The sequence below is a fragment of the Phalangium opilio genome, unplaced genomic scaffold (genome assembly GCF_054372755.1).
Source record: "Phalangium opilio isolate 3A_F unplaced genomic scaffold, DU_Popi_V2 ptg000209l_1, whole genome shotgun sequence".
Lineage (NCBI taxonomy): Eukaryota > Metazoa > Arthropoda > Arachnida > Opiliones > Phalangiidae > Phalangium > Phalangium opilio.
This window is the reverse complement of record NW_028324217.1, coordinates 13,207,734-13,234,521: the sequence shown is the minus strand read 5'-3', so window position 1 is coordinate 13,234,521 and position 26,788 is coordinate 13,207,734. Positions and strand designations below refer to the sequence as shown.

Here is a 26,788-nt window from a genome sequence, read left to right as displayed (position 1 = left end):
ATTGACAAGAGTCTCCTTTCTAGCTTTGAGGCATATTAAAGTAAGGCATATTGGCAGGCAAAACTAATAACAGAATGGACTCTAGTGTTAGTATTTCTTGATTCGTGAAGTTCGTGGCCTTGTCCTTCAAAATAGCATTTGAGAAGCGAATCAGTCCGATTTTAATTAAATAGCTATTTGAAAATGATAATTTATAAGCACTCGTGGTATCAATCTCAGGCCAAATTTGAAAGAAAACTAATGAGCTACACGTTTTACTTGAACTTTCTATTTTTTCAATTCTAAAAGTAAAGAAATCTGCCAAAGACTAGAAAATAGAAAGGTTTTAATGGACGAAGTTAGAAGGAGTTTAAGAAATTTTAATTTTCATGGAAGGAGTTGGGAGGAGTTTAATAAATTTTTATTTTCATGGAAGGAGTTGGGAGGAGTTTAATAAATTTTAATTTTCATGGAAGGAGTTGGGAGGAGTTTAAGAAATTTTAATTTTCATGGAAGGAGTTGGGAGGAGTTTAAGAAATTTTAATTTTCATGGAAGGAGTTGGGAGGAGTTTAAGAAATTTTAATTTTCATGGAAGGAGTTGGGAGGAGTTTTACATTTCGCTTGGCGGAGCTCTGCGGAGTTGAAACTTTTGATTATGGCATTGGGAGGAATTGGAGTCATTGTTGTGCATTGCCTTGGAGTTGGAAGGAGTTGGAGGTTTATATTTTCATTTTGCAGCTCTCTATTCCCAAGTACTGACTGCGCTCGACGCTGCTTAGCTTCGGTGATCGGACGAGAACCGGTGTTTTCAGTGTGATATGGCCGTTGCGGAGAGTGCTAGTTAATAATTCGAATTTAAATTAAGTGAGACAAATTAACCTTCATCTTTATAAAACAATATCAAAAAGAAGATATGTTTGCTTTTTTCATATCTGGTGGAATTTAAAAGAGGAAATAAAAGTGCAAAAGCCAACGTCACGCAGTGTTCCCAAGTACTGACTGCGCTCGACACTGCTTAACTTCGGTGATTGGACTAGAACCGGTGTTTTCAGCGTGATATGGCCGTTGCCGAGAGTGCTAGTTAATAATTCGAATTAAAATTAAGTGAGACAAATTAACCTTCATCTTTTTAAAACAATAAAAAAAAGAAAATATGTTTGCTTTTTTCATATCTATTGGAATTTAAAAGAGGAAAAAAATTGAAAAAGCCAACGGCACGCAGTGTTTCCAAGTACTGACTGCGCTCGACGATACTTAACTTCGGTGATCGGACGAGAACCAGTGTTTTCAGTGTGATATGGCCGTTGCGGAGAGTGCTAGGTAATAATTCGAATTTAAATTAAGTGAGACAAATTAACCTTCATCTTTTTAAAACAATAACAAAAAGAAAATATGTTTGCTTTTTTTATATCTATTGGAATTTAAAAGAGGAAAAAAATTGAAAAAGCCAACGGCACGCAGTGTTCCTAAGTGGTCTCCCTCCCAAGTACTGACTGCGCTCGACGATGCTTAACTTCGGTGATCGGACGAGAACCGGTGTTTTCAGTGTGATATTGTCGTTGCGGAGAGTGCTAGTTAATAATTCGAATTTAAATTAACCTTCATCTTTATAAAACAATATCAAAAAGAAGATATGTTTGCTTTTTTCATATCTGGTGGAATTTAAAAGAGGAAATAAAAGTGCAAAAGCCAACGTCACGCAGTGTTCCCAAGTACTGACTGCGCTCGACGCTGCTTAACTTCGGTGATCGGACGAGAACCGGTGTTTTCAGTGTGATATTGTCGTTGCGGAGAGTGCTAGTTAATAATTCGAATTTAAATTAACCTTCATCTTTATAAAACAATATCAAAAAGAAGATATGTTTGCTTTTTTCATATCTGGTGGAATTTAAAAGAGGAAATAAAAGTGCAAAAGCCAACGTCACGCAGTGTTCCCAAGTACTGACTGCGCTCGACGCTGCTTAACTTCGGTGATTGGACTAGAACCGGTGTTTTCAGCGTGATATGGCCGTGTCCGAGAGTGCTAGTTAATAATTCGAATTTAAATTAAGTGAGACAAATTAACCTTCATCTTTTTAAAACAATAACAAAAAGAAAATATGTTTGCTTTTTTCATATCTATTGGAATTTAAAGGAGGAAAAAAATTGAAAAAGCCAACGGCACGCAGTGTTAATAAGTGGTCTCCCTCCCAAGTGCTGACCGCGCTCGACGCTGCTTAACTTCGGTGATCGGACGATAACCGGTGTATTCAGCGTGATATGGCCGATGCCGAGAGTCTCAGTTAATAATTTTAATTTAATTAACCTTCATCTTTATAAAACAATAACAAAAAGAAGATATGCTTGTTTTTTCATATCTGGTGGAATTTAAGAGGAAACAAAAGTGAAAAAGCCAACGGCACGCAGTGTTCCCAAGTACTGACTGCGCTCGACGCTGCTTAACTTCGGTGATCGGACGAGAACCGGTGTTTTCAGCGTGATATGGCCGTTGCCAAGAGTGCTAGTTAATAATTTGAATTTAATTAACCTTCATCTTTATAAAACAATAACAAAAAGAAGATATGTTTGTTTTTTCATATCTGGTGGAATTTAAGAGGAAACAAAGGTGAAAAAGCCAACGGAACTCAGTGTTCCCAAGTACTGACTGCGCACGACGATGCTTAGCTTAGGTGATCGGACGAGAACCGGTGTTTTCAGTGTGATATTGTCGTTGCGGAGAGTGCTAGTTAATAATTCGAATTTAAATTAACCTTTATCTTTATAAAACAATATCAAAAAGAAGATATGTTTGCTTTTTTCATATCTGGTGGAATTTAAAAGAGGAAATAAAAGTGCAAAAGCCAACGTCACGCAGTGTTCCCAAGTACTGACTGCGCTCGACGCTGCTTAACTTCGGTGATTGGACTAGAACCGGTGTTTTCAGCGTGATATGGCCGTTGCCGAGAGTGCTAGTTAATAATTCGAATTTAAATTAAGTGAGACAAATTAACCTTCATCTTTTTAAAACAATAACAAAAAGAAAATATGTTTGCTTTTTTTATATCTATTGGAATTTAAAAGAGGAAAAAAATTGAAAAAGCCAACGGCACGCAGTGTTCCTAAGTGGTCTCCCTCCCAAGTGCTGACTGCGCTCGACGCTGCATAACTTCGGTGATCGGACGATAACCGATGTATTCAGCGTGAGAAGGCCGTTGCCGAGAGTCTCAGTTAATAATTTTAATTTAATTAACTTTCATCTTTATAAAACAATAACAAAAAAAGATATGCTTGTTTTTTCATATCTGGTGGAATTTAAGAGGAAACAAAAGTGAAAAAGCCAACGGCACGCTGTGTTCCCAAGTACTGGCTGCGCTCGACGCTGCTTAGCTTCGGTGATCGGACGAGAACCGGTGTTTTTAGCGTGATATGGTCGTTGCCGAGAGCGCTAGTTAAAAATTCGAATTTAAATTAAGTGAGACAAATTAACCTTCATTTTTTTAAAACAATAACAAAAAGATAACATGTTTGCTTTTTTCATATCTATTAAAATTTAAAAGAGGAAAAATAAGTGAAAAAGCCAACGGCACGCCTTGTTCCTAAGTGGTCTCCCTCCGAAGTACTGACTGCGCTCGATGCTGCTTAACTTCGGTGATCGGACGAGAACCGGTGTTTTCAGCGTTATATGGCTGTTGCCGAGAGTGCTAGTTAATAATTCGAATTTAAGTTAAGTGAGACAAATTAACCTTCATCTTTTTAAAACATTAATAAAAAGAAACATGTTTGCTTTTTCATATCTATTAAAATTTAAAAGAGGAAAAAAAAGTGAAAAAGCCAACGGCACGCAGTGTTCCTAAGTGGTCTCCCTCCCAAGTACTGACTGCGCTCGACGCTGCTTAACTTCGGTGATCGGCCGAGAAACGGTGTTTTCAGCGTGATATTGCCGTTGCCGAGAGTGCTATTTAATAATTTAAATTTAATTAACCATCATCTTTATAAAACAATATCAAAAATAAGATATGTTTGCTTTTTTCATATCTGGTGGAATTTAAAAGAGGAAATAAAAGTGAAAAAGCCAACTTCGCGCAGTGTTTCCAAGTACTGACTCCGCTCGACTCTGCTTAACTTCGGTGATCGGACTAGAACCGGTGTTTTCAGCGCGATATGGCCGTTGCCGAGAGTGCTAGTTAATAATTCGAATTTAAATTAAGTTAGACAAATTAACCTTCATCTTTTTAAAACAATAACAAAAAGAAAATATGTTTGCTTTTTTCATATCTATTGGAATTTAAAAGAGGAAAAAAAAGTGAAAAAGCCAACGGCACGCAGTGTTCCTAAGTGGTCTCCCTCCCAAGTACTGACTGCGATCTACGCTGCTTAACTTCGGTGATCGGACGAGAAACGGTGTTTTCAGCGTGATATGGCCGTTGCCGAGAGTGCTATTTAATAATTTGAATTTAATTAACCTTCATCTTTATAAAACCATATCAAAAATAAGATATGTTTGCTTTTTTCATATCTGGTGGAATTTAAAAGAGGAAATAAAAGTGAAAAAGCCAACTTCGCGCAGTGTTTCCAAGTACTGAGTCCGCTCGACGCTGCTTAACTTCGGTGATCGGACTAGAACCGGTGTTTTCAGCGCGATATGGCCGTTGCCGAGAGTGCTAGTTAATAATTCGAATTTAAATTAAGTGAGGCAAATTAACCTTCATGTTTTTAAAACAATAACAAAAAGAAGATATGTTTGCTTTTTTCATATCTGGTGGAATTTAAAAAAGGAAACAAAAAGGAAAAAGCCAACGGCACGCAGTGTTCAAAAGTACTGACTGCGCTCGACGGTGCTTAACTTCGGTGATCGGACGAGAACCGGTGTTTTTAGCGTGATATGGCCGTTGCCGAGAGCGCTAGTTAATAATTCGAATTTAAATTAAGTGAGACAAATTAACCTTCATTTTTTTAAAACAATAACAAAAAGATAACATGTTTGCTTTTTTCATATCTATTTAAATTTAAAAGAGGAAAAAAAAGTGAAAAAGCCAACGGCACGCCTTGTTCCTAAGTGGTTTCCCTCCGAAGTACTGACTGCGCTCGATGCTGCTTAACTTCAGTGATCGGACGAGAACCGGTGTTTTCAGCGTGATATGGCTGTTGCAGTGAGTGCTAGTTAATAATTCGAATTTAAATTAAGTGAGACAAATTAACCTTCATTTTTTTAAAACAATAACAAAAAGATAACATATTTGCTTTTTTCATATCTATTAAAATTTAAAAGAGGAAAAATAAGTGAAGAAGCCAACGGCACGCAGTGTTCCTAAGTGGTCTCCCTCCCAAGTACTGACTGCGCTCTACGCTGCTTAACTTCGGTGATCGGACGAGAAACGGTGTTTTCAGCGTGATATGGCCGTTGCCGAGAGTGCTATTTAATAATTTGAATTTAATTAACCTTTATCTTTATAAAACAATATCAAAAAGAAGATATATTTGCTTTTTTCATATCTGGTGGAATTTAAAAAAGGAAACAAAAAGGAAAAAGCCAAAGGCACGCAGTGTTCAAAAGTACAGACTGCGCTCGACGCTGCTTAACTTCGGTGATCGGACGAGAAACGGTGTTTTTAGCGTGATATGGTCGTTGCCGAGAGCGCTAGTTAATAATTCGAATTTAAATTAAGTGAGACAAATTAACCTTCATTTTTTTTAAAACAATAACGAAAAGATAACATGTTTGCTTTTTTCATATCTATTAAAATTTAAAAGAGGAAAAAAAAGTGAAAAAGCCAACGGCACGCCTTGTTCCTAAGTGGTCTCCCTCCGAAGTACTGACTGCGCTCGATGCTGCTTAACTTCGGTGATCGGACGAGAACCGGTGTTTTCAGCGTTATATGGCTGTTGCCGAGATTGCTAGTTAATAATTCGAATTTAAGTTAAGTGAGACAAATTAACCTTCATCTTTTTAAAACATTAATAAAAAGAAACATGTTTGCTTTTTCATATCTATTAAAATTTAAAAGAGGAAAAAAAAGTGAAAAAGCCAACGGCACGCAGTGTTCCTAAGTGGTCTCCCTCCCAAGTACTGACTGCGCTCGACGTTGCTTAACTTCGGTGATCGGACGAGAAACGGTGTTTTCAGCGTGATATGGCCGTTGCCGAGAGTGCTTTTTAATAATTTGAATTTAATTAACCTTCATCTTTATAAAACCATATCAAAAATAAGATATGTTTGCTTTTTTCATATCTGGTGGAATTTAAAAGAGGAAATAAAAGTGAAAAAGCCAACTTCGCGCAGTGTTTCCAAGTACTGACTCCGCTCGACGCTGCTTAACTTCGGTGAACGGACTAGAACCGGTGTTTTCAGCGCGATATGGCCGTTGCCGAGAGTGCTAGTTAAAATTCGAATTTAAATTAAGTGAGGCAAATTAACCTTCATGTTTTTAAAACAATAACAAAAAGATAACATGTTTGCTTTTTTCATATCTATTAAATATTAAAAGAGGAAAAAAAAGTGAAAAAGCCAACGGCACGCCTTGTTCCTAAGTGGTTTCCCTCCGAAATACTGACTGCGCTCGATGCTGCTTAACTTCAGTGATCGGACGAGAACCGGTGTTTTCAGCGTGATATGGCTGTTGCAGTGAGTGCTAGTGAATAATTCGAATTTAAATTAAGTGAGACAAATTAACCTTCATTTTTTTAAAACAATAACAAAAAGATAACATATTTGCTTTTTTCATATCTATTAAAATTTAAAAGAGGAAAAATAAGTGAAGAAGCCAACGGCACGCAGTGTTCCTAAGTGGTCTCCCTCCCAAGTACTGACTGCGCTCTACGCTGCTTAACTTCGGTGATCGGACGAGAAACGGTGTTTTCAGCGTTATACGGCTGTTGCCGAGAGTGCTAGTTAATAATTCGAATTTAAGTTAAGTGAGACAAATTAACCTTCATCTTTTTAAAACATTAATAAAAAGAAACATGTTTGCTTTTTCATATCTATTAAAATTTAAAAGAGGAAAAAAAAGTGAAAAAGCCAACGGCACGCAGTGTTCCTAAGTGGTCTCCCTCCCAAGTACTGACTGCGCTCGACGCTGCTTAACTTCGGTGATCGGACGAGAACCGGTGTTTTTAGCGTGATATGGTCGTTGCCGAGAGCGCTAGTTAAAAATTCGAATTTAAATTAAGTGAGACAAATTAACCTTCATTTTTTTAAAACAATAACAAAAAGATAACATGTTTGCTTTTTTCATATCTATTAAAATTTAAAAGAGGACAAATAAGTGAAAAAGCCAACGGCACGCCTTGTTCCTAAGTGGTCTCCCTCCGAAGTACTGACTGCGCTCGATGCTGCTTAACTTCGGTGATCGGACGAGAACCGGTGTTTTCAGCGTTATATGGCTGTTGCCGAGAGTGCTAGTTAATAATTCGAATTTAAGTTAAGTGAGACAAATTAACCTTCATCTTTTTAAAACATTAATAAAAAGAAACATGTTTGCTTTTTCATATCTATTAAAATTTAAAAGAGGAAAAAAAAGTGAAAAAGCCAACGGCACGCAGTGTTCCTAAGTGGTCTCCCTCCCAAGTACTGACTGCGCTCGACGCTGCTTAACTTCGGTGATCGGACGAGAAACGGTGTTTTCAGCGTGATATTGCCGTTGCCGAGAGTGCTATTTAATAATTTGAATTTAATTAACCATCATCTTTATAAAACAATATCAAAAATAAGATATGTTTGCTTTTTTCATATCTGGTGGAATTTAAAAGAGGAAATAAAAGTGAAAAAGCCAACTTCGCGCAGTGTTTCCAAGTACTGACTCCGCTCGACTCTGCTTAACTTCGGTGATCGGACTAGAACCGGTGTTTTCAGCGCGATATGGCCGTTGCCGAGAGTGCTAGTTAATAATTCGAATTTAAATTAAGTTAGACAAATTAACCTTCATCTTTTTAAAACAATAACAAAAAGAAAATATGTTTGCTTTTTTCATATCTATTGGAATTTAAAAGAGGAAAAAAAAGTGAAAAAGCCAACGGCACGCAGTGTTCCTAAGTGGTCTCCCTCCCAAGTACTGACTGCGATCTACGCTGCTTAACTTCGGTGATCGGACGAGAAACGGTGTTTTCAGCGTGATATGGCCGTTGCCGAGAGTGCTATTTAATAATTTGAATTTAATTAACCTTCATCTTTATAAAACCATATCAAAAATAAGATATGTTTGCTTTTTTCATATCTGGTGGAATTTAAAAGAGGAAATAAAAGTGAAAAAGCCAACTTCGCGCAGTGTTTCCAAGTACTGAGTCCGCTCGACGCTGCTTAACTTCGGTGATCGGACTAGAACCGGTGTTTTCAGCGCGATATGGCCGTTGCCGAGAGTGCTAGTTAATAATTCGAATTTAAATTAAGTGAGGCAAATTAACCTTCATGTTTTTAAAACAATAACAAAAAGAAGATATGTTTGCTTTTTTCATATCTGGTGGAATTTAAAAAAGGAAACAAAAAGGAAAAAGCCAACGGCACGCAGTGTTCAAAAGTACTGACTGCGCTCGACGGTGCTTAACTTCGGTGATCGGACGAGAACCGGTGTTTTTAGCGTGATATGGCCGTTGCCGAGAGCGCTAGTTAATAATTCGAATTTAAATTAAGTGAGACAAATTAACCTTCATTTTTTTAAAACAATAACAAAAAGATAACATGTTTGCTTTTTTCATATCTATTTAAATTTAAAAGAGGAAAAAAAAGTGAAAAAGCCAACGGCACGCCTTGTTCCTAAGTGGTTTCCCTCCGAAGTACTGACTGCGCTCGATGCTGCTTAACTTCAGTGATCGGACGAGAACCGGTGTTTTCAGCGTGATATGGCTGTTGCAGTGAGTGCTAGTTAATAATTCGAATTTAAATTAAGTGAGACAAATTAACCTTCATTTTTTTAAAACAATAACAAAAAGATAACATATTTGCTTTTTTCATTTCTATTAAAATTTAAAAGAGGAAAAATAAGTGAAGAAGCCAACGGCACGCAGTGTTCCTAAGTGGTCTCCCTCCCAAGTACTGACTGCGCTCTACGCTGTTTAACTTCGGTGATCGGACGAGAAACGGTGTTTTCAGCGTGATATGGCCGTTGCCGAGAGTGCTATTTAATAATTTGAATTTAATTAACCTTTATCTTTATAAAACAATATCAAAAAGAAGATATATTTGCTTTTTTCATATCTGGTGGAATTTAAAAAAGGAAACAAAAAGGAAAAAGCCAAAGGCACGCAGTGTTCAAAAGTACAGACTGCGCTCGACGCTGCTTAACTTCGGTGATCGGACGAGAAACGGTGTTTTTAGCGTGATATGGTCGTTGCCGAGAGCGCTAGTTAATAATTCGAATTTAAATTAAGTGAGACAAATTAACCTTCATTTTTTTAAAACAATAACGAAAAGATAACATGTTTGCTTTTTTCATATCTATTAAAATTTAAAAGAGGAAAAAAAAGTGAAAAAGCCAACGGCACGCCTTGTTCCTAAGTGGTCTCCCTCCGAAGTACTGACTGCGTTCGATGCTTCTTAACTTCAGTGATCGGACGAGAACCGGTGTTTTCAGCGTGATATGGCTGTTGCCGAGAGTGCTAGTTAATAATTCAAATTTAAATTAAGTTAGACAAATTAACCTTCATTATTTTAAAACAATAACAAAAAGATAACATATTTGCTTTTTTCATATCTATTAAAATTTAAAAGAGGAAAAATAAGTGAAAAAGCCAACGGCACGCAGTGTTCCCCCTCCCAAGTACTGACTGCGCTCGACGCTGCTTAACTTCGGTGATCGGACGAGAAACGGTGTTTTCAGCGTGATATGGCCGTTGCCGAGAGTGCTATTTAATAATTTGAATTTAATTAACCTTTATCTTTATAAAACCATATCAAAAAGAAGATATGTTTGCTTTTTTCATATCTGGTGGAATTTAAAAAAGGAAACAAAAAGGAAAAAGCCAAAGGCACGCAGTGTTCAAAAGTACTGACTGCGCTCGACGCTGCTTAACTTCGGTGATCGGACGAGAACCGGTGTTTTTAGCGTGATATGGTCGTTGCCGAGAGCGCTAGTTAATAATTCGAATTTAAATTAAGTGAGACAAATTAACCTTCATTTTTTTAAAACAATAACAAAAAGATAACATGTTTGCTTTTTTCATATCTATTAAAATTTAAAAGAGGAAAAATAAGTGAAAAAGCCAACGGCACGCCTTGTTCCTAAGTGGTCTCCCTCCGAAGTACTGACTGCGCTCGATGCTGCTTAACTTCGGTGATCTGACGAGAACCGGTGTTTTCAGCGTGATATGGCTGTTGCGCAGAGTGCTAGTTAATAATTCGAATTTAAGTTAAGTGAGACAAATTAACTTTCATCTTTTTAAAACATTAATAAAAAGAAACACGTTTGCTTTTTTCATATCTATTAAAATTTAAAAGAGGAAAAAAAAGTGAAAAAGCCAACGGCACGCAGTGTTCCTAAGTGGTCTCCCTCCCAAGTACTGACTGCGCTCGACGCTGCTTAACTTCGGTGATCGGACGAGAAACGGTGTTTTCAGCGTGATATGGCCGTTGCCGAGAGTGCTATTTAATAATTTGAATTTAATTATCCTTCATCTTTATAAAACAATATCAAAAAGAAGATATGTTTGCTTTTTTCATATCTGGTGGAATTTAAAAAAGGAAACAAAAAGGAAAAAGCCAAAGGCACGCAGTGTTCAAAAGTACTGACTGCGCTCGACGCTGCTTAACTTCGGTGATCGGACGAGAAACGGTGTTTTCAGCGTGATATGGCTGTTGCCGAGAGTGCTATTTAATAATTTGAATTTAATTAACCTTCATCTTTATAAAACAATATCAAAAATACGATATGTTTGCTTCTTTCATATCTGGTGGAATTTAAAAGAGGAAGTAAAAGTGAAAAAGCCAACTTCGCGCAGTGTTTCCAAGTACTGACTCCGCTCGACCCTGCTTAACTTCGGTGTTCGGACTAGAACCGGTGTTTTCTGCGCGATATGGCCGTTGCCGAGAGTGCTAGTTAATAATTCGAATTTAAATTAATTTAGACAAATTAACCTTCATCTTTTTAAAACAATAACAAAAAGAAAATATGTTTGCTTTTTTCATATCTATTGGAATTTAAAAGAGGAAAAAAAGTGAAAAAGCCAACGGCACGCAGTGTTCCTAAGTGGTCTCCCTCCCAATTACTGACTGCGATCGAAGCTGCTTAACTTCGGTGATCGGACGAGAACCGGTGTATTCAGCGTGATATGGCCGTTGCCAAGAGTGCTAGTTAATAATTTGAATTAAATTAACCTTCATCTTTATAAAACAGTAACGAAAAGAAGGTATGCTTGTTTTTTCATATCTGGTGGAATTTCAGAGGAAGCAAAAGTGAAAAAGCCAACGGCATGCAGTGTTCATAAGTACAGACTGCGCTCGACGCTGCTTAACTTCGGTGGTCGGACGAGAACCGGTGTTTTCAGCGTGATATGGCCGTTGCCGAGAGTGCTAGTTAATAATTCGAATTTAAATTAAGTGAGACAAATTAACCTTCATCTTTTTAAAACAATAACAAAAAGAAAAATTGTTTCCTTTTTTCATATCTATTAAAATTTAAAAGTGGAAAAAAAGTGAGAAAGCCAACGGCACGCAGTGTTGCTAAGTGGTCTCCCTCCCAAGTACTGACTGCGCTCGACGATGCTTAACTTCGGTGATCGGAAAAGAACCGGTGTTTTCAGTGTGATATTGTCGTTGCGGAGAGTGCTAGTTAATAATTCGAATTTAAATTAACCTTCATCTTTATAAAACAATATCAAAAAGAAGATATGTTTGCTTTTTTCATATCTGGTGGAATTTAAAAGAGGAAATAAAAGTGCAAAAGCCAACGTCACGCAGTGTTCCCAAGTACTGACTGCGCTCGACGCTGCTTAACTTCGGTGATTGGACTAGAACCGGTGTTTTAGCGTGATATGGCCGTGTCCGAAAGTGCTAGTTAATAATTCGAATTTAAATTAAGTGAGACAAATTAACCTTCATCTTGTTAAAACAATAACAAAAAGAAAATATGTTTGCTTTTTTCATATCTATTGGAATTTAAAAGAGGAAAAAAATTGAAAAAGCCAACGGCACGCAGTGTTCCTAAGTGGTCTCCCTCCCAAGTGCTGACTGCGCTCGACGCTGCTTAACTTCGGTGATCGGACGATAACCGATGTATTCAGCGTGATATGGCCGTTGCCGAGAGTCTCAGTTAATAATTTTAATTTAATTAATCTTCATTTTTATAAAACAATAACAAAAAGAAGATATGTTTGTTTTTTCATATCTGGTGGAATTTAAGAGGAAACAAAGGTGAAAAAGCCAACGGAACTCAGTGTTCCCAAGTACTGACTGCGCACGACGATGCTTAGCTTCGGTGATCGGACGAGAACCGGTGTTTTCAGTGTGATATTGTCGTTGCGGAGAGTGCTAGTTAATAATTCGAATTTAAATTAACCTTCATCTTTATAAAACAATATCAAAAAGAAGATATGTTTGCTTTTTTCATATCTGGTGGAATTTAAAAGAGGAAATAAAAGTGCAAAAGCCAACGTCACGCAGTGTTTCCAAGTACTGACTGCGCTCGACGATGCTTAACTTCGGTGATCGGACGAGAACCGGTGTTTTCAGTGTGATATGGCCGTTGCGGAGAGTGCTAGGTAATAATTCGAATTTAAATTAAGTGAGACAAATTAACCTTCATCTTTTTAAAACAATAACAAAAAGAAAAATTGTTTGCTTTTTTCAAATCTATTAAAATTTAAAAGTGGAAAAAAAGTGAGAAAGCCAACGGCACGCAGTGTTGCTAAGTGGTCTCCCTCCCAAGTACTGACTGCGCTCGACGATGCTTAACTTCGGTGATCGGACGAGAACCGGTGTTTTCAGTGTGATATTGTCGTTGCGGAGAGTGCTAGTTAATAATTCGAATTTAAATTAAGTGAGACAAATTAACCTTCATCTTTATAAAACAATATCAAAAAGAAGATATGTTTGCTTTTTTCATATCTGGTGGAAATTAAAAGAGGAAATAAAAGTGCAAAAGCCAACGTCACGCAGTGTTCCCAAGTACTGACTGCGCTCGACACTGCTTAACTTCGGTGATTGGACTAGAACCGGTGTTTTCAGCGTGATATGGCCGTTGCCGAGAGTGCTAGTTAATAATTCGAATTAAAATTAAGTGAGACAAATTAACCTTCATCTTTTTAAAACAATAAAAAAAGAAAATATGTTTGCTTTTTTCATATCTATTGGAATTTAAAAGAGGAAAAAAATTGAAAAAGCCAACGGCACGCAGTGTTTCCAAGTACTGACTGCGCTCGACGATACTTAACTTCGGTGATCGGACGAGAACCGGTGTTTTCAGTGTGATATGGCCGTTGCGGAGAGTGCTAGGTAATAATTCGAATTTAAATTAAGTGAGACAAATTAACCTTCATCTTTTTAAAACAATAACAAAAAGAAAAATTGTTTGCTTTTTTCAAATCTATTAAAATTTAAAAGTGGAAAAAAAGTGAGAAAGCCAACGGCACGCAGTGTTGCTAAGTGGTCTCCCTCCCAAGTACTGACTGCGCTCGACGATGCTTAACTTCGGTGATCGGACGAGAACCGGTGTTTTCAGTGTGATATTGTCGTTGCGGAGAGTGCTAGTTAATAATTCGAATTTAAATTAACCTTCATCTTTATAAAACAATATCAAAAAGAAGATATGTTTGCTTTTTTCATATCTGGTGGAATTTAAAAGAGGAAATAAAAGTGCAAAAGCCAACGTCACGCAGTGTTCCCAAGTACTGACTGCGCTCGACGCTGCTTAACTTCGGTGATCGGACGAGAACCGGTGTTTTCAGTGTGATATTGTCGTTGCGGAGAGTGCTAGTTAATAATTCGAATTTAAATTAACCTTTATCTTTATAAAACAATATCAAAAAGAAGATATGTTTGCTTTTTTCATATCTGGTGGAATTTAAAAGAGGAAATAAAAGTGCAAAAGCCAACGTCACGCAGTGTTCCCAAGTACTGACTGCGCTCGACGCTGCTTAACTTCGGTGATTGGACTAGAACCGGTGTTTTCAGCGTGATATGGCCGTTGCCGAGAGTGCTAGTTAATAATTCGAATTTAAATTAAGTGAGACAAATTAACCTTCATCTTTTTAAAACAATAACAAAAAGAAAATATGTTTGCTTTTTTTATATCTATTGGAATTTAAAAGAGGAAAAAAATTGAAAAAGCCAACGGCACGCAGTGTTCCTAAGTGGTCTCCCTCCCAAGTGCTGACTGCGCTCGACGCTGCATAACTTCGGTGATCGGACGATAACCGATGTATTCAGCGTGAGAAGGCCGTTGCCGAGAGTCTCAGTTAATAATTTTAATTTAATTAACTTTCATCTTTATAAAACAATAACAAAAAAAGATATGCTTGTTTTTTCATATCTGGTGGAATTTAAGAGGAAACAAAAGTGAAAAAGCCAACGGCACGCTGTGTTCCCAAGTAGAGAGCTGCAACTCCGTGGAAGAACTCCGAAACCCGCTGGGTTCCGCGTTTAAGCGATGGGAACTCCGGGAGTTGGAAATGTTTTTCTGAGATAAAATTGGAGTTGGGTGGCAGTGGAAGTTTTTGTGTGCGGAGTTGGGAGGCAATGGAAAATTATCTTAAAACATGGAAATCTAAGGAGTTGGAAAACTTAAGTCTGGTGTGGTAGGGGTCCAATTTAAAAGCGGTCTTTAGCGTTGTTTGTCTTCAGAAGCTTCGTATGAAATTCTTTTTTCACCTGTAACCCCACGTGACACGTCCCCTCAGTGAGTCTCTCACACAATGGGGCCGCGGGCGCTTTCCTTTTCTCTTAAACCCATTGACAAGAGTCTCCTTTCTAGCTTTGAGGCATATTAAAGTAAGGCATATTGGCAGGCAAAACTAATAACAGAATGGACTCTAGTGTTAGTATTTCTTGATTCGTGAAGTTCGTGGCCTTGTCCTTCAAAATAGCATTTGAGAAGCGAATCAGTCCGATTTTAATTAAATAGCTATTTGAAAATGATAATTTATAAGCACTCGTGGTATCAATCTCAGGCCAAATTTGAAAGAAAACTAATGAGCTACACGTTTTACTTGAACTTTCTATTTTTTCAATTCTAAAAGTAAAGAAATCTGCCAAAGACTAGAAAATAGAAAGGTTTTAATGGACGAAGTTAGAAGGAGTTTAAGAAATTTTAATTTTCATGGAAGGAGTTGGGAGGAGTTTAATAAATTTTTATTTTCATGGAAGGAGTTGGGAGGAGTTTAATAAATTTTAATTTTCATGGAAGGAGTTGGGAGGAGTTTAAGAAATTTTAATTTTCATGGAAGGAGTTGGGAGGAGTTTAAGAAATTTTAATTTTCATGGAAGGAGTTGGGAGGAGTTTAAGAAATTTTAATTTTCATGGAAGGAGTTGGGAGGAGTTTTACATTTCGCTTGGCGGAGCTCTGCGGAGTTGAAACTTTTGATTATGGCATTGGGAGGAATTGGAGTCATTGTTGTGCATTGCCTTGGAGTTGGAAGGAGTTGGAGGTTTATATTTTCATTTTGCAGCTCTCTATTCCCAAGTACTGACTGCGCTCGACGCTGCTTAGCTTCGGTGATCGGACGAGAACCGGTGTTTTCAGTGTGATATGGCCGTTGCCGAGAGTGCTATTTAATAATTTGAATTTAATTAACCTTTATCTTTATAAAACCATATCAAAAATAAGATATGTTTGCTTTTTTCATATCTGGTGGAATTTAAAAGAGGAAATAAAAGTGAAAAAGCCAACTTCGCGCAGTGTTTCCAAGTACTGACTCCGCTCGACGCTGCTTAACTTCGGTGAACGGACTAGAACCGGTGTTTTCAGCGCGATATGGCCGTTGCCGAGAGTGCTAGTTAAAATTCGAATTTAAATTAAGTGAGGCAAATTAACCTTCATGTTTTTAAAACAATAACAAAAAGATAACATGTTTGCTTTTTTCATATCTATTAAATATTAAAAGAGGAAAAAAAAGTGAAAAAGCCAACGGCACGCCTTGTTCCTAAGTGGTTTCCCTCCGAAATACTGACTGCGCTCGATGCTGCTTAACTTCAGTGATCGGACGAGAACCGGTGTTTTCAGCGTGATATGGCTGTTGCAGTGAGTGCTAGTGAATAATTCGAATTTAAATTAAGTGAGACAAATTAACCTTCATTTTTTTAAAACAATAACAAAAAGATAACATATTTGCTTTTTTCATATCTATTAAAATTTAAAAGAGGAAAAATAAGTGAAGAAGCCAACGGCACGCAGTGTTCCTAAGTGGTCTCCCTCCCAAGTACTGACTGCGCTCTACGCTGCTTAACTTCGGTGATCGGACGAGAAACGGTGTTTTCAGCGTTATACGGCTGTTGCCGAGAGTGCTAGTTAATAATTCGAATTTAAGTTAAGTGAGACAAATTAACCTTCATCTTTTTAAAACATTAATAAAAAGAAACATGTTTGCTTTTTCATATCTATTAAAATTTAAAAGAGGAAAAAAAAGTGAAAAAGCCAACGGCACGCAGTGTTCCTAAGTGGTCTCCCTCCCAAGTACTGACTGCGCTCGACGCTGCTTAACTTCGGTGATCGGACGAGAACCGGTGTTTTTAGCGTGATATGGTCGTTGCCGAGAGCGCTAGTTAAAAATTCGAATTTAAATTAAGTGAGACAAATTAACCTTCATTTTTTTAAAACAATAACAAAAAGATAACATGTTTGCTTTTTTCATATCTATTAAAATTTAAAAGAGGAAAAATAAGTGAAAAAGCCAACGGCACGCCTTGTTCCTAAGTGGTCTCCCTCCGAAGTACTGACTGCGCTCGATGCTGCTTAACTTCGGTGATCGGACGAGAACCGGTGTTTTCAGCGTTATATGGCTGTTGCCGAGAGTGCTAGTTAATAATTCGAATTTAAGTTAAGTGAGACAAATTAACCTTCATCTTTTTAAAACATTAATAAAAAGAAACATGTTTGCTTTTTCATATCTATTAAAATTTAAAAGAGGAAAAAAAAGTGAAAAAGCCAACGGCACGCAGTGTTCCTAAGTGGTCTCCCTCCCAAGTACTGACTGCGCTCGACGCTGCTTAACTTCGGTGATCGGACGAGAAACGGTGTTTTCAGCGTGATATTGCCGTTGCCGAGAGTGCTATTTAATAATTTGAATTTAATTAACCATCATCTTTATAAAACAATATCAAAAATAAGATATGTTTGCTTTTTTCATATCTGGTGGAATTTAAAAGAGGAAATAAAAGTGAAAAAGCCAACTTCGCGCAGTGTTTCCAAGTACTGACTCCGCTCGACTCTGCTTAACTTCGGTGATCGGACTAGAACCGGTGTTTTCAGCGCGATATGGCCGTTGCCGAGAGTGCTAGTTAATAATTCGAATTTAAATTAAGTTAGACAAATTAACCTTCATCTTTTTAAAACAATAACAAAAAGAAAATATGTTTGCTTTTTTCATATCTATTGGAATTTAAAAGAGGAAAAAAAAGTGAAAAAGCCAACGGCACGCAGTGTTCCTAAGTGGTCTCCCTCCCAAGTACTGACTGCGATCTACGCTGCTTAACTTCGGTGATCGGACGAGAAACGGTGTTTTCAGCGTGATATGGCCGTTGCCGAGAGTGCTATTTAATAATTTGAATTTAATTAACCTTCATCTTTATAAAACCATATCAAAAATAAGATATGTTTGCTTTTTTCATATCTGGTGGAATTTAAAAAAGGAAACAAAAAGGAAAAAGCCAAAGGCACGCAGTGTTCAAAAGTACTGACTGCGCTCGACGCTGCTTAACTTCGGTGATCGGACGAGAACCGGTGTTTTTAGCGTGATATGGTCGTTGCCGAGAGCGCTAGTTAATAATTCGAATTTAAATTAAGTGAGACAAATTAACCTTCATTTTTTTAAAACAATAACAAAAAGATAACATGTTTGCTTTTTTCATATCTATTAAAATTTAAAAGAGGAAAAATAAGTGAAAAAGCCAACGGCACGCCTTGTTCCTAAGTGGTCTCCCTCCGAAGTACTGACTGCGCTCGATGCTGCTTAACTTCGGTGATCTGACGAGAACCGGTGTTTTCAGCGTGATATGGCTGTTGCGCAGAGTGCTAGTTAATAATTCGAATTTAAGTTAAGTGAGACAAATTAACCTTCATCTTTTTAAAACATTAATAAAAAGAAACACGTTTGCTTTTTTCATATCTATTAAAATTTAAAAGAGGAAAAAAAAGTGAAAAAGCCAACGGCACGCAGTGTTCCTAAGTGGTCTCCCTCCCAAGTACTGACTGCGCTCGACGCTGCTTAACTTCGGTGATCGGACGAGAAACGGTGTTTTCAGCGTGATATGGCCGTTGCCGAGAGTGCTATTTAATAATTTGAATTTAATTATCCTTCATCTTTATAAAACAATATCAAAAAGAAGATATGTTTGCTTTTTTCATATCTGGTGGAATTTAAAAAAGGAAACAAAAAGGAAAAAGCCAAAGGCACGCAGTGTTCAAAAGTACTGACTGCGCTCGACGCTGCTTAACTTCGGTGATCGGACGAGAAACGGTGTTTTCAGCGTGATATGGCTGTTGCCGAGAGTGCTATTTAATAATTTGAATTTAATTAACCTTCATCTTTATAAAACAATATCAAAAATACGATATGTTTGCTTCTTTCATATCTGGTGGAATTTAAAAGAGGAAGTAAAAGTGAAAAAGCCAACTTCGCGCAGTGTTTCCAAGTACTGACTCCGCTCGACCCTGCTTAACTTCGGTGTTCGGACTAGAACCGGTGTTTTCTGCGCGATATGGCCGTTGCCGAGAGTGCTAATTAATAATTCGAATTTAAATTAATTTAGACAAATTAACCTTCATCTTTTTAAAACAATAACAAAAAGAAAATATGTTTGCTTTTTTCATATCTATTGGAATTTAAAAGAGGAAAAAAAGTGAAAAAGCCAACGGCACGCAGTGTTCCTAAGTGGTCTCCCTCCCAATTACTGACTGCGATCGAAGCTGCTTAACTTCGGTGATCGGAAGAGAACCGGTGTATTCAGCGTGATATGGCCGTTGCCAAGAGTGCTAGTTAATAATTTGAATTAAATTAACCTTCATCTTTATAAAACAGTAACGAAAAGAAGGTATGCTTGTTTTTTCATATCTGGTGGAATTTCAGAGGAAGCAAAAGTGAAAAAGCCAACGGCATGCAGTGTTCATAAGTACAGACTGCGCTCGACGCTGCTTAACTTCGGTGGTCGGACGAGAACCGGTGTTTTCAGCGTGATATGGCCGTTGCCGAGAGTGCTAGTTAATAATTCGAATTTAAATTAAGTGAGACAAATTAACCTTCATCTTTTTAAAACAATAACAAAAAGAAAAATTGTTTCCTTTTTTCATATCTATTAAAATTTAAAAGTGGAAAAAAAGTGAGAAAGCCAACGGCACGCAGTGTTGCTAAGTGGTCTCCCTCCCAAGTACTGACTGCGCTCGACGATGCTTAACTTCGGTGATCGGAAAAGAACCGGTGTTTTCAGTGTGATATTGTCGTTGCGGAGAGTGCTAGTTAATAATTCGAATTTAAATTAACCTTCATCTTTATAAAACAATATCAAAAAGAAGATATGTTTGCTTTTTTCATATCTGGTGGAATTTAAAAGAGGAAATAAAAGTGCAAAAGCCAACGTCACGCAGTGTTCCCAAGTACTGACTGCGCTCGACGCTGCTTAACTTCGGTGATTGGACTAGAACCGGTGTTTTAGCGTGATATGGCCGTGTCCGAAAGTGCTAGTTAATAATTCGAATTTAAATTAAGTGAGACAAATTAACCTTCATCTTGTTAAAACAATAACAAAAAGAAAATATGTTTGCTTTTTTCATATCTATTGGAATTTAAAAGAGGAAAAAAATTGAAAAAGCCAACGGCACGCAGTGTTCCTAAGTGGTCTCCCTCCCAAGTGCTGACTGCGCTCGACGCTGCTTAACTTCGGTGATCGGACGATAACCGATGTATTCAGCGTGATATGGCCGTTGCCGAGAGTCTCAGTTAATAATTTTAATTTAATTAATCTTCATTTTTATAAAACAATAACAAAAAGAAGATATGTTTGTTTTTTCATATCTGGTGGAATTTAAGAGGAAACAAAGGTGAAAAAGCCAACGGAACTCAGTGTTCCCAAGTACTGACTGCGCACGACGATGCTTAGCTTCGGTGATCGGACGAGAACCGGTGTTTTCAGTGTGATATTGTCGTTGCGGAGAGTGCTAGTTAATAATTCGAATTTAAATTAACCTTCATCTTTATAAAACAATATCAAAAAGAAGATATGTTTGCTTTTTTCATATCTGGTGGAATTTAAAAGAGGAAATAAAAGTGCAAAAGCCAACGTCACGCAGTGTTTCCAAGTACTGACTGCGCTCGACGATGCTTAACTTCGGTGATCGGACGAGAACCGGTGTTTTCAGTGTGATATGGCCGTTGCGGAGAGTGCTAGGTAATAATTCGAATTTAAATTAAGTGAGACAAATTAACCTTCATCTTTTTAAAACAATAACAAAAAGAAAAATTGTTTGCTTTTTTCAAATCTATTAAAATTTAAAAGTGGAAAAAAAGTGAGAAAGCCAACGGCACGCAGTGTTGCTAAGTGGTCTCCCTCCCAAGTACTGACTGCGCTCGACGATGCTTAACTTCGGTGATCGGACGAGAACCGGTGTTTTCAGTGTGATATTGTCGTTGCGGAGAGTGCTAGTTAATAATTCGAATTTAAATTAAGTGAGACAAATTAACCTTCATCTTTATAAAACAATATCAAAAAGAAGATATGTTTGCTTTTTTCATATCTGGTGGAAATTAAAAGAGGAAATAAAAGTGCAAAAGCCAACGTCACGCAGTGTTCCCAAGTACTGACTGCGCTCGACACTGCTTAACTTCGGTGATTGGACTAGAACCGGTGTTTTCAGCGTGATATGGCCGTTGCCGAGAGTGCTAGTTAATAATTCGAATTAAAATTAAGTGAGACAAATTAACCTTCATCTTTTTAAAACAATAAAAAAAAGAAAATATGTTTGCTTTTTTCATATCTATTGGAATTTAAAAGAGGAAAAAAATTGAAAAAGCCAACGGCACGCAGTGTTTCCAAGTACTGACTGCGCTCGACGATACTTAACTTCGGTGATCGGACGAGAACCGGTGTTTTCAGTGTGATATGGCCGTTGCGGAGAGTGCTAGGTAATAATTCGAATTTAAATTAAGTGAGACAAATTAACCTTCATCTTTTTAAAACAATAACAAAAAGAAAAATTGTTTGCTTTTTTCAAATCTATTAAAATTTAAAAGTGGAAAAAAAGTGAGAAAGCCAACGGCACGCAGTGTTGCTAAGTGGTCTCCCTCCCAAGTACTGACTGCGCTCGACGATGCTTAACTTCGGTGATCGGACGAGAACCGGTGTTTTCAGTGTGATATTGTCGTTGCGGAGAGTGCTAGTTAATAATTCGAATTTAAATTAACCTTCATCTTTATAAAACAATATCAAAAAGAAGATATGTTTGCTTTTTTCATATCTGGTGGAATTTAAAAGAGGAAATAAAAGTGCAAAAGCCAACGTCACGCAGTGTTCCCAAGTACTGACTGCGCTCGACGCTGCTTAACTTCGGTGATCGGACGAGAACCGGTGTTTTCAGTGTGATATTGTCGTTGCGGAGAGTGCTAGTTAATAATTCGAATTTAAATTAACCTTCATCTTTATAAAACAATATCAAAAAGAAGATATGTTTGCTTTTTTCATATCTGGTGGAATTTAAAAGAGGAAATAAAAGTGCAAAAGCCAACGTCACGCAGTGTTCCCAAGTACTGACTGCGCTCGACGCTGCTTAACTTCGGTGATTGGACTAGAACCGGTGTTTTCAGCGTGATATGGCCGTGTCCGAGAGTGCTAGTTAATAATTCGAATTTAAATTAAGTGAGACAAATTAACCTTCATCTTTTTAAAACAATAACAAAAAGAAAATATGTTTGCTTTTTTCATATCTATTGGAATTTAAAGGAGGAAAAAAATTGAAAAAGGCAACGGCACGCAGTGTTCCTAAGTGGTCTCCCTCCCAAGTGCTGACTGCGCTCGACGCTGCTTAACTTCGGTGATCGGACGATAACCGGTGTATTCAGCGTGATATGGCCGATGCCGAGAGTCTCAGTTAATAATTTTAATTTAATTAACCTTCATCTTTATAAAACAATAACAAAAAGAAGATATGCTTGTTTTTTCATATCTGGTGGAATTTAAGAGGAAACAAAAGTGAAAAAGCCAACGGCACGCAGTGTTCCCAAGTACTGACTGCGCTCGACGCTGCTTAACTTCGGTGATCGGACGAGAACCGGTGTTTTCAGCGTGATATGGCCGTTGCCAAGAGTGCTAGTTAATAATTTGAATTTAATTAACCTTCATCTTTATAAAACAATAACAAAAAGAAGATATGTTTGTTTTTTCATATCTGGTGGAATTTAAGAGGAAACAAAGGTGAAAAAGCCAACGAAACTCAGTGTTCCCAAGTACTGACTGCGCACGACGATGCTTAGCTTAGGTGATCGGACGAGAACCGGTGTTTTCAGTGTGATATTGTCGTTGCGGAGAGTGCTAGTTAATAATTCGAATTTAAATTAACCTTTATCTTTATAAAACAATATCAAAAAGAAGATATGTTTGCTTTTTTCATATCTGGTGGAATTTAAAAGAGGAAATAAAAGTGCAAAAGCCAACGTCACGCAGTGTTCCCAAGTACTGACTGCGCTCGACGCTGCTTAACTTCGGTGATTGGACTAGAACCGGTGTTTTCAGCGTGATATGGCCGTTGCCGAGAGTGCTAGTTAATAATTCGAATTTAAATTAAGTGAGACAAATTAACCTTCATCTTTTTAAAACAATAACAAAAAGAAAATATGTTTGCTTTTTTTATATCTATTGGAATTTAAAAGAGGAAAAAAATTGAAAAAGCCAACGGCACGCAGTGTTCCTAAGTGGTCTCCCTCCCAAGTGCTGACTGCGCTCGACGCTGCATAACTTCGGTGATCGGACGATAACCGATGTATTCAGCGTGAGAAGGCCGTTGCCGAGAGTCTCAGTTAATAATTTTAATTTAATTAACTTTCATCTTTATAAAACAATAACAAAAAAAGATATGCTTGTTTTTTCATATCTGGTGGAATTTAAGAGGAAACAAAAGTGAAAAAGCCAACGGCACGCTGTGTTCCCAAGTAGAGAGCTGCAACTCCGTGGAAGAACTCCGAAACCCGCTGGGTTCCGCGTTTAAGCGATGGGAACTCCGGGAGTTGGAAATGTTTTTCTGAGATAAAATTGGAGTTGGGTGGCAGTGGAAGTTTTTGTGTGCGGAGTTGGGAGGCAATGGAAAATTATCTTAAAACATGGAAATCTAAGGAGTTGGAAAACTTAAGTCTGGTGTGGTAGGGGTCCAATTTAAAAGCGGTCTTTAGCGTTGTTTGTCTTCAGAAGCTTCGTATGAAATTCTTTTTTCACCTGTAACCCCACGTGACACGTCCCCTCAGTGAGTCTCTCACACAATGGGGCCGCGGGCGCTTTCCTTTTCTCTTAAACCCATTGACAAGAGTCTCCTTTCTAGCTTTGAGGCATATTAAAGTAAGGCATATTGGCAGGCAAAACTAATAACAGAATGGACTCTAGTGTTAGTATTTCTTGATTCGTGAAGTTCGTGGCCTTGTCCTTCAAAATAGCATTTGAGAAGCGAATCAGTCCGATTTTAATTAAATAGCTATTTGAAAATGATAATTTATAAGCACTCGTGGTATCAATCTCAGGCCAAATTTGAAAGAAAACTAATGAGCTACACGTTTTACTTGAACTTTCTATTTTTTCAATTCTAAAAGTAAAGAAATCTGCCAAAGACTAGAAAATAGAAAGGTTTTAATGGACGAAGTTAGAAGGAGTTTAAGAAATTTTAATTTTCATGGAAGGAGTTGGGAGGAGTTTAATAAATTTTTATTTTCATGGAAGGAGTTGGGAGGAGTTTAATAAATTTTAATTTTCATGGAAGGAGTTGGGAGGAGTTTAAGAAATTTTAATTTTCATGGAAGGAGTTGGGAGGAGTTTAAGAAATTTTAATTTTCATGGAAGGAGTTGGGAGGAGTTTAAGAAATTTTAATTTTCATGGAAGGAGTTGGGAGGAGTTTTACATTTCGCTTGGCGGAGCTCTGCGGAGTTGAAACTTTTGATTATGGCATTGGGAGGAATTGGAGTCATTGTTGTGCATTGCCTTGGAGTTGGAAGGAGTTGGAGGTTTATATTTTCATTTTGCAGCTCTCTATTCCCAAGTACTGACTGCGCTCGACGCTGCTTAGCTTCGGTGATCGGACGAGAACCGGTGTTTTCAGTGTGATATGGCCGTTGCGGAGAGTGCTAGTTAATAATTCGAATTTAAATTAAGTGAGACAAATTAACCTTCATCTTTATAAAACAATATCAAAAAGAAGATATGTTTGCTTTTTTCATATCTGGTGGAATTTAAAAGAGGAAATAAAAGTGCAAAAGCCAACGTCACGCAGTGTTCCCAAGTACTGACTGCGCTCGACACTGCTTAACTTCGGTGATTGGACTAGAACCGGTGTTTTCAGCGTGATATGGCCGTTGCCGAGAGTGCTAGTTAATAATTCGAATTAAAATTAAGTGAGACAAATTAACCTTCATCTTTTTAAAACAATAAAAAAAAGAAAATATGTTTGCTTTTTTCATATCTATTGGAATTTAAAAGAGGAAAAAAATTGAAAAAGCCAACGGCACGCAGTGTTTCCAAGTACTGACTGCGCTCGACGATACTTAACTTCGGTGATCGGACGAGAACCAGTGTTTTCAGTGTGATATGGCCGTTGCGGAGAGTGCTAGGTAATAATTCGAATTTAAATTAAGTGAGACAAATTAACCTTCATCTTTTTAAAACAATAACAAAAAGAAAATATGTTTGCTTTTTTTATATCTATTGGAATTTAAAAGAGGAAAAAAATTGAAAAAGCCAACGGCACGCAGTGTTCCTAAGTGGTCTCCCTCCCAAGTACTGACTGCGCTCGACGATGCTTAACTTCGGTGATCGGACGAGAACCGGTGTTTTCAGTGTGATATTGTCGTTGCGGAGAGTGCTAGTTAATAATTCGAATTTAAATTAACCTTCATCTTTATAAAACAATATCAAAAAGAAGATATGTTTGCTTTTTTCATATCTGGTGGAATTTAAAAGAGGAAATAAAAGTGCAAAAGCCAACGTCACGCAGTGTTCCCAAGTACTGACTGCGCTCGACGCTGCTTAACTTCGGTGATCGGACGAGAACCGGTGTTTTCAGTGTGATATTGTCGTTGCGGAGAGTGCTAGTTAATAATTCGAATTTAAATTAACCTTCATCTTTATAAAACAATATCAAAAAGAAGATATGTTTGCTTTTTTCATATCTGGTGGAATTTAAAAGAGGAAATAAAAGTGCAAAAGCCAACGTCACGCAGTGTTCCCAAGTACTGACTGCGCTCGACGCTGCTTAACTTCGGTGATTGGACTAGAACCGGTGTTTTCAGCGTGATATGGCCGTGTCCGAGAGTGCTAGTTAATAATTCGAATTTAAATTAAGTGAGACAAATTAACCTTCATCTTTTTAAAACAATAACAAAAAGAAAATATGTTTGCTTTTTTCATATCTATTGGAATTTAAAGGAGGAAAAAAATTGAAAAAGCCAACGGCACGCAGTGTTAATAAGTGGTCTCCCTCCCAAGTGCTGACCGCGCTCGACGCTGCTTAACTTCGGTGATCGGACGATAACCGGTGTATTCAGCGTGATATGGCCGATGCCGAGAGTCTCAGTTAATAATTTTAATTTAATTAACCTTCATCTTTATAAAACAATAACAAAAAGAAGATATGCTTGTTTTTTCATATCTGGTGGAATTTAAGAGGAAACAAAAGTGAAAAAGCCAACGGCACGCAGTGTTCCCAAGTACTGACTGCGCTCGACGCTGCTTAACTTCGGTGATCGGACGAGAACCGGTGTTTTCAGCGTGATATGGCCGTTGCCAAGAGTGCTAGTTAATAATTTGAATTTAATTAACCTTCATCTTTATAAAACAATAACAAAAAGAAGATATGTTTGTTTTTTCATATCTGGTGGAATTTAAGAGGAAACAAAGGTGAAAAAGCCAACGGAACTCAGTGTTCCCAAGTACTGACTGCGCACGACGATGCTTAGCTTAGGTGATCGGACGAGAACCGGTGTTTTCAGTGTGATATTGTCGTTGCGGAGAGTGCTAGTTAATAATTCGAATTTAAATTAACCTTTATCTTTATAAAACAATATCAAAAAGAAGATATGTTTGCTTTTTTCATATCTGGTGGAATTTAAAAGAGGAAATAAAAGTGCAAAAGCCAACGTCACGCAGTGTTCCCAAGTACTGACTGCGCTCGACGCTGCTTAACTTCGGTGATTGGACTAGAACCGGTGTTTTCAGCGTGATATGGCCGTTGCCGAGAGTGCTAGTTAATAATTCGAATTTAAATTAAGTGAGACAAATTAACCTTCATCTTTTTAAAACAATAACAAAAAGAAAATATGTTTGCTTTTTTTATATCTATTGGAATTTAAAAGAGGAAAAAAATTGAAAAAGCCAACGGCACGCAGTGTTCCTAAGTGGTCTCCCTCCCAAGTGCTGACTGCGCTCGACGCTGCATAACTTCGGTGATCGGACGATAACCGATGTATTCAGCGTGAGAAGGCCGTTGCCGAGAGTCTCAGTTAATAATTT

At 37.5% G+C, this 26,788-nt stretch overlaps 51 pseudogenes; all 51 read right to left on the bottom strand.

Annotated features, from left to right (window-relative positions):
- Positions 1-1,425: 1,425 nt before the first annotated feature.
- LOC149620334 (5S ribosomal RNA) lies at positions 1,426-1,544 on the bottom strand (annotated as a pseudogene).
- A 588-nt stretch (positions 1,545-2,132) lies between these two features.
- On the bottom strand, positions 2,133-2,251 carry LOC149620333 (5S ribosomal RNA; annotated as a pseudogene).
- A 119-nt stretch (positions 2,252-2,370) lies between these two features.
- On the bottom strand, positions 2,371-2,473 carry LOC149620332 (5S ribosomal RNA; annotated as a pseudogene).
- Positions 2,474-3,057: 584 nt separating this feature from the next.
- LOC149620331 (5S ribosomal RNA) lies at positions 3,058-3,176 on the bottom strand (annotated as a pseudogene).
- A 358-nt stretch (positions 3,177-3,534) lies between these two features.
- On the bottom strand, positions 3,535-3,653 carry LOC149620330 (5S ribosomal RNA; annotated as a pseudogene).
- Positions 3,654-3,788: 135 nt separating this feature from the next.
- LOC149620329 (5S ribosomal RNA) lies at positions 3,789-3,907 on the bottom strand (annotated as a pseudogene).
- A 362-nt stretch (positions 3,908-4,269) lies between these two features.
- On the bottom strand, positions 4,270-4,388 carry LOC149620328 (5S ribosomal RNA; annotated as a pseudogene).
- Positions 4,389-4,750: 362 nt separating this feature from the next.
- Positions 4,751-4,853, bottom strand: LOC149620327 (5S ribosomal RNA; annotated as a pseudogene).
- Positions 4,854-4,990: 137 nt separating this feature from the next.
- LOC149620326 (5S ribosomal RNA) lies at positions 4,991-5,109 on the bottom strand (annotated as a pseudogene).
- A 137-nt stretch (positions 5,110-5,246) lies between these two features.
- LOC149620325 (5S ribosomal RNA) lies at positions 5,247-5,365 on the bottom strand (annotated as a pseudogene).
- A 363-nt stretch (positions 5,366-5,728) lies between these two features.
- Positions 5,729-5,847, bottom strand: LOC149620324 (5S ribosomal RNA; annotated as a pseudogene).
- Positions 5,848-5,982: 135 nt separating this feature from the next.
- On the bottom strand, positions 5,983-6,101 carry LOC149620323 (5S ribosomal RNA; annotated as a pseudogene).
- Positions 6,102-6,462: 361 nt separating this feature from the next.
- Positions 6,463-6,581, bottom strand: LOC149620322 (5S ribosomal RNA; annotated as a pseudogene).
- A 137-nt stretch (positions 6,582-6,718) lies between these two features.
- LOC149620321 (5S ribosomal RNA) lies at positions 6,719-6,837 on the bottom strand (annotated as a pseudogene).
- Positions 6,838-6,972: 135 nt separating this feature from the next.
- LOC149620320 (5S ribosomal RNA) lies at positions 6,973-7,091 on the bottom strand (annotated as a pseudogene).
- Positions 7,092-7,228: 137 nt separating this feature from the next.
- Positions 7,229-7,347, bottom strand: LOC149620319 (5S ribosomal RNA; annotated as a pseudogene).
- Positions 7,348-7,482: 135 nt separating this feature from the next.
- LOC149620318 (5S ribosomal RNA) lies at positions 7,483-7,601 on the bottom strand (annotated as a pseudogene).
- A 362-nt stretch (positions 7,602-7,963) lies between these two features.
- On the bottom strand, positions 7,964-8,082 carry LOC149620317 (5S ribosomal RNA; annotated as a pseudogene).
- A 362-nt stretch (positions 8,083-8,444) lies between these two features.
- LOC149620316 (5S ribosomal RNA) lies at positions 8,445-8,547 on the bottom strand (annotated as a pseudogene).
- A 137-nt stretch (positions 8,548-8,684) lies between these two features.
- Positions 8,685-8,803, bottom strand: LOC149620315 (5S ribosomal RNA; annotated as a pseudogene).
- A 137-nt stretch (positions 8,804-8,940) lies between these two features.
- Positions 8,941-9,059, bottom strand: LOC149620314 (5S ribosomal RNA; annotated as a pseudogene).
- A 362-nt stretch (positions 9,060-9,421) lies between these two features.
- LOC149620313 (5S ribosomal RNA) lies at positions 9,422-9,540 on the bottom strand (annotated as a pseudogene).
- Positions 9,541-9,677: 137 nt separating this feature from the next.
- On the bottom strand, positions 9,678-9,786 carry LOC149620312 (5S ribosomal RNA; annotated as a pseudogene).
- A 362-nt stretch (positions 9,787-10,148) lies between these two features.
- LOC149620311 (5S ribosomal RNA) lies at positions 10,149-10,267 on the bottom strand (annotated as a pseudogene).
- A 136-nt stretch (positions 10,268-10,403) lies between these two features.
- On the bottom strand, positions 10,404-10,522 carry LOC149620310 (5S ribosomal RNA; annotated as a pseudogene).
- Positions 10,523-11,108: 586 nt separating this feature from the next.
- Positions 11,109-11,227, bottom strand: LOC149620309 (5S ribosomal RNA; annotated as a pseudogene).
- Positions 11,228-11,346: 119 nt separating this feature from the next.
- On the bottom strand, positions 11,347-11,449 carry LOC149620308 (5S ribosomal RNA; annotated as a pseudogene).
- A 616-nt stretch (positions 11,450-12,065) lies between these two features.
- LOC149620307 (5S ribosomal RNA) lies at positions 12,066-12,184 on the bottom strand (annotated as a pseudogene).
- A 584-nt stretch (positions 12,185-12,768) lies between these two features.
- Positions 12,769-12,887, bottom strand: LOC149620306 (5S ribosomal RNA; annotated as a pseudogene).
- A 614-nt stretch (positions 12,888-13,501) lies between these two features.
- Positions 13,502-13,620, bottom strand: LOC149620305 (5S ribosomal RNA; annotated as a pseudogene).
- Positions 13,621-14,208: 588 nt separating this feature from the next.
- LOC149620304 (5S ribosomal RNA) lies at positions 14,209-14,327 on the bottom strand (annotated as a pseudogene).
- A 1,674-nt stretch (positions 14,328-16,001) lies between these two features.
- Positions 16,002-16,120, bottom strand: LOC149620303 (5S ribosomal RNA; annotated as a pseudogene).
- A 137-nt stretch (positions 16,121-16,257) lies between these two features.
- Positions 16,258-16,376, bottom strand: LOC149620302 (5S ribosomal RNA; annotated as a pseudogene).
- A 135-nt stretch (positions 16,377-16,511) lies between these two features.
- Positions 16,512-16,630, bottom strand: LOC149620301 (5S ribosomal RNA; annotated as a pseudogene).
- Positions 16,631-16,767: 137 nt separating this feature from the next.
- LOC149620300 (5S ribosomal RNA) lies at positions 16,768-16,886 on the bottom strand (annotated as a pseudogene).
- Positions 16,887-17,021: 135 nt separating this feature from the next.
- On the bottom strand, positions 17,022-17,140 carry LOC149620299 (5S ribosomal RNA; annotated as a pseudogene).
- Positions 17,141-17,502: 362 nt separating this feature from the next.
- Positions 17,503-17,621, bottom strand: LOC149620298 (5S ribosomal RNA; annotated as a pseudogene).
- A 362-nt stretch (positions 17,622-17,983) lies between these two features.
- LOC149620297 (5S ribosomal RNA) lies at positions 17,984-18,102 on the bottom strand (annotated as a pseudogene).
- Positions 18,103-18,238: 136 nt separating this feature from the next.
- LOC149620296 (5S ribosomal RNA) lies at positions 18,239-18,357 on the bottom strand (annotated as a pseudogene).
- Positions 18,358-18,943: 586 nt separating this feature from the next.
- Positions 18,944-19,062, bottom strand: LOC149620295 (5S ribosomal RNA; annotated as a pseudogene).
- A 119-nt stretch (positions 19,063-19,181) lies between these two features.
- LOC149620294 (5S ribosomal RNA) lies at positions 19,182-19,284 on the bottom strand (annotated as a pseudogene).
- A 616-nt stretch (positions 19,285-19,900) lies between these two features.
- On the bottom strand, positions 19,901-20,019 carry LOC149620293 (5S ribosomal RNA; annotated as a pseudogene).
- A 584-nt stretch (positions 20,020-20,603) lies between these two features.
- Positions 20,604-20,722, bottom strand: LOC149620292 (5S ribosomal RNA; annotated as a pseudogene).
- Positions 20,723-21,337: 615 nt separating this feature from the next.
- Positions 21,338-21,456, bottom strand: LOC149620291 (5S ribosomal RNA; annotated as a pseudogene).
- Positions 21,457-22,044: 588 nt separating this feature from the next.
- On the bottom strand, positions 22,045-22,163 carry LOC149620290 (5S ribosomal RNA; annotated as a pseudogene).
- A 119-nt stretch (positions 22,164-22,282) lies between these two features.
- LOC149620289 (5S ribosomal RNA) lies at positions 22,283-22,385 on the bottom strand (annotated as a pseudogene).
- Positions 22,386-22,969: 584 nt separating this feature from the next.
- On the bottom strand, positions 22,970-23,088 carry LOC149620288 (5S ribosomal RNA; annotated as a pseudogene).
- A 1,928-nt stretch (positions 23,089-25,016) lies between these two features.
- Positions 25,017-25,135, bottom strand: LOC149620287 (5S ribosomal RNA; annotated as a pseudogene).
- Positions 25,136-25,723: 588 nt separating this feature from the next.
- LOC149620286 (5S ribosomal RNA) lies at positions 25,724-25,842 on the bottom strand (annotated as a pseudogene).
- Positions 25,843-25,961: 119 nt separating this feature from the next.
- On the bottom strand, positions 25,962-26,064 carry LOC149620285 (5S ribosomal RNA; annotated as a pseudogene).
- A 584-nt stretch (positions 26,065-26,648) lies between these two features.
- LOC149620284 (5S ribosomal RNA) lies at positions 26,649-26,767 on the bottom strand (annotated as a pseudogene).
- Positions 26,768-26,788: the final 21 nt, after the last annotated feature.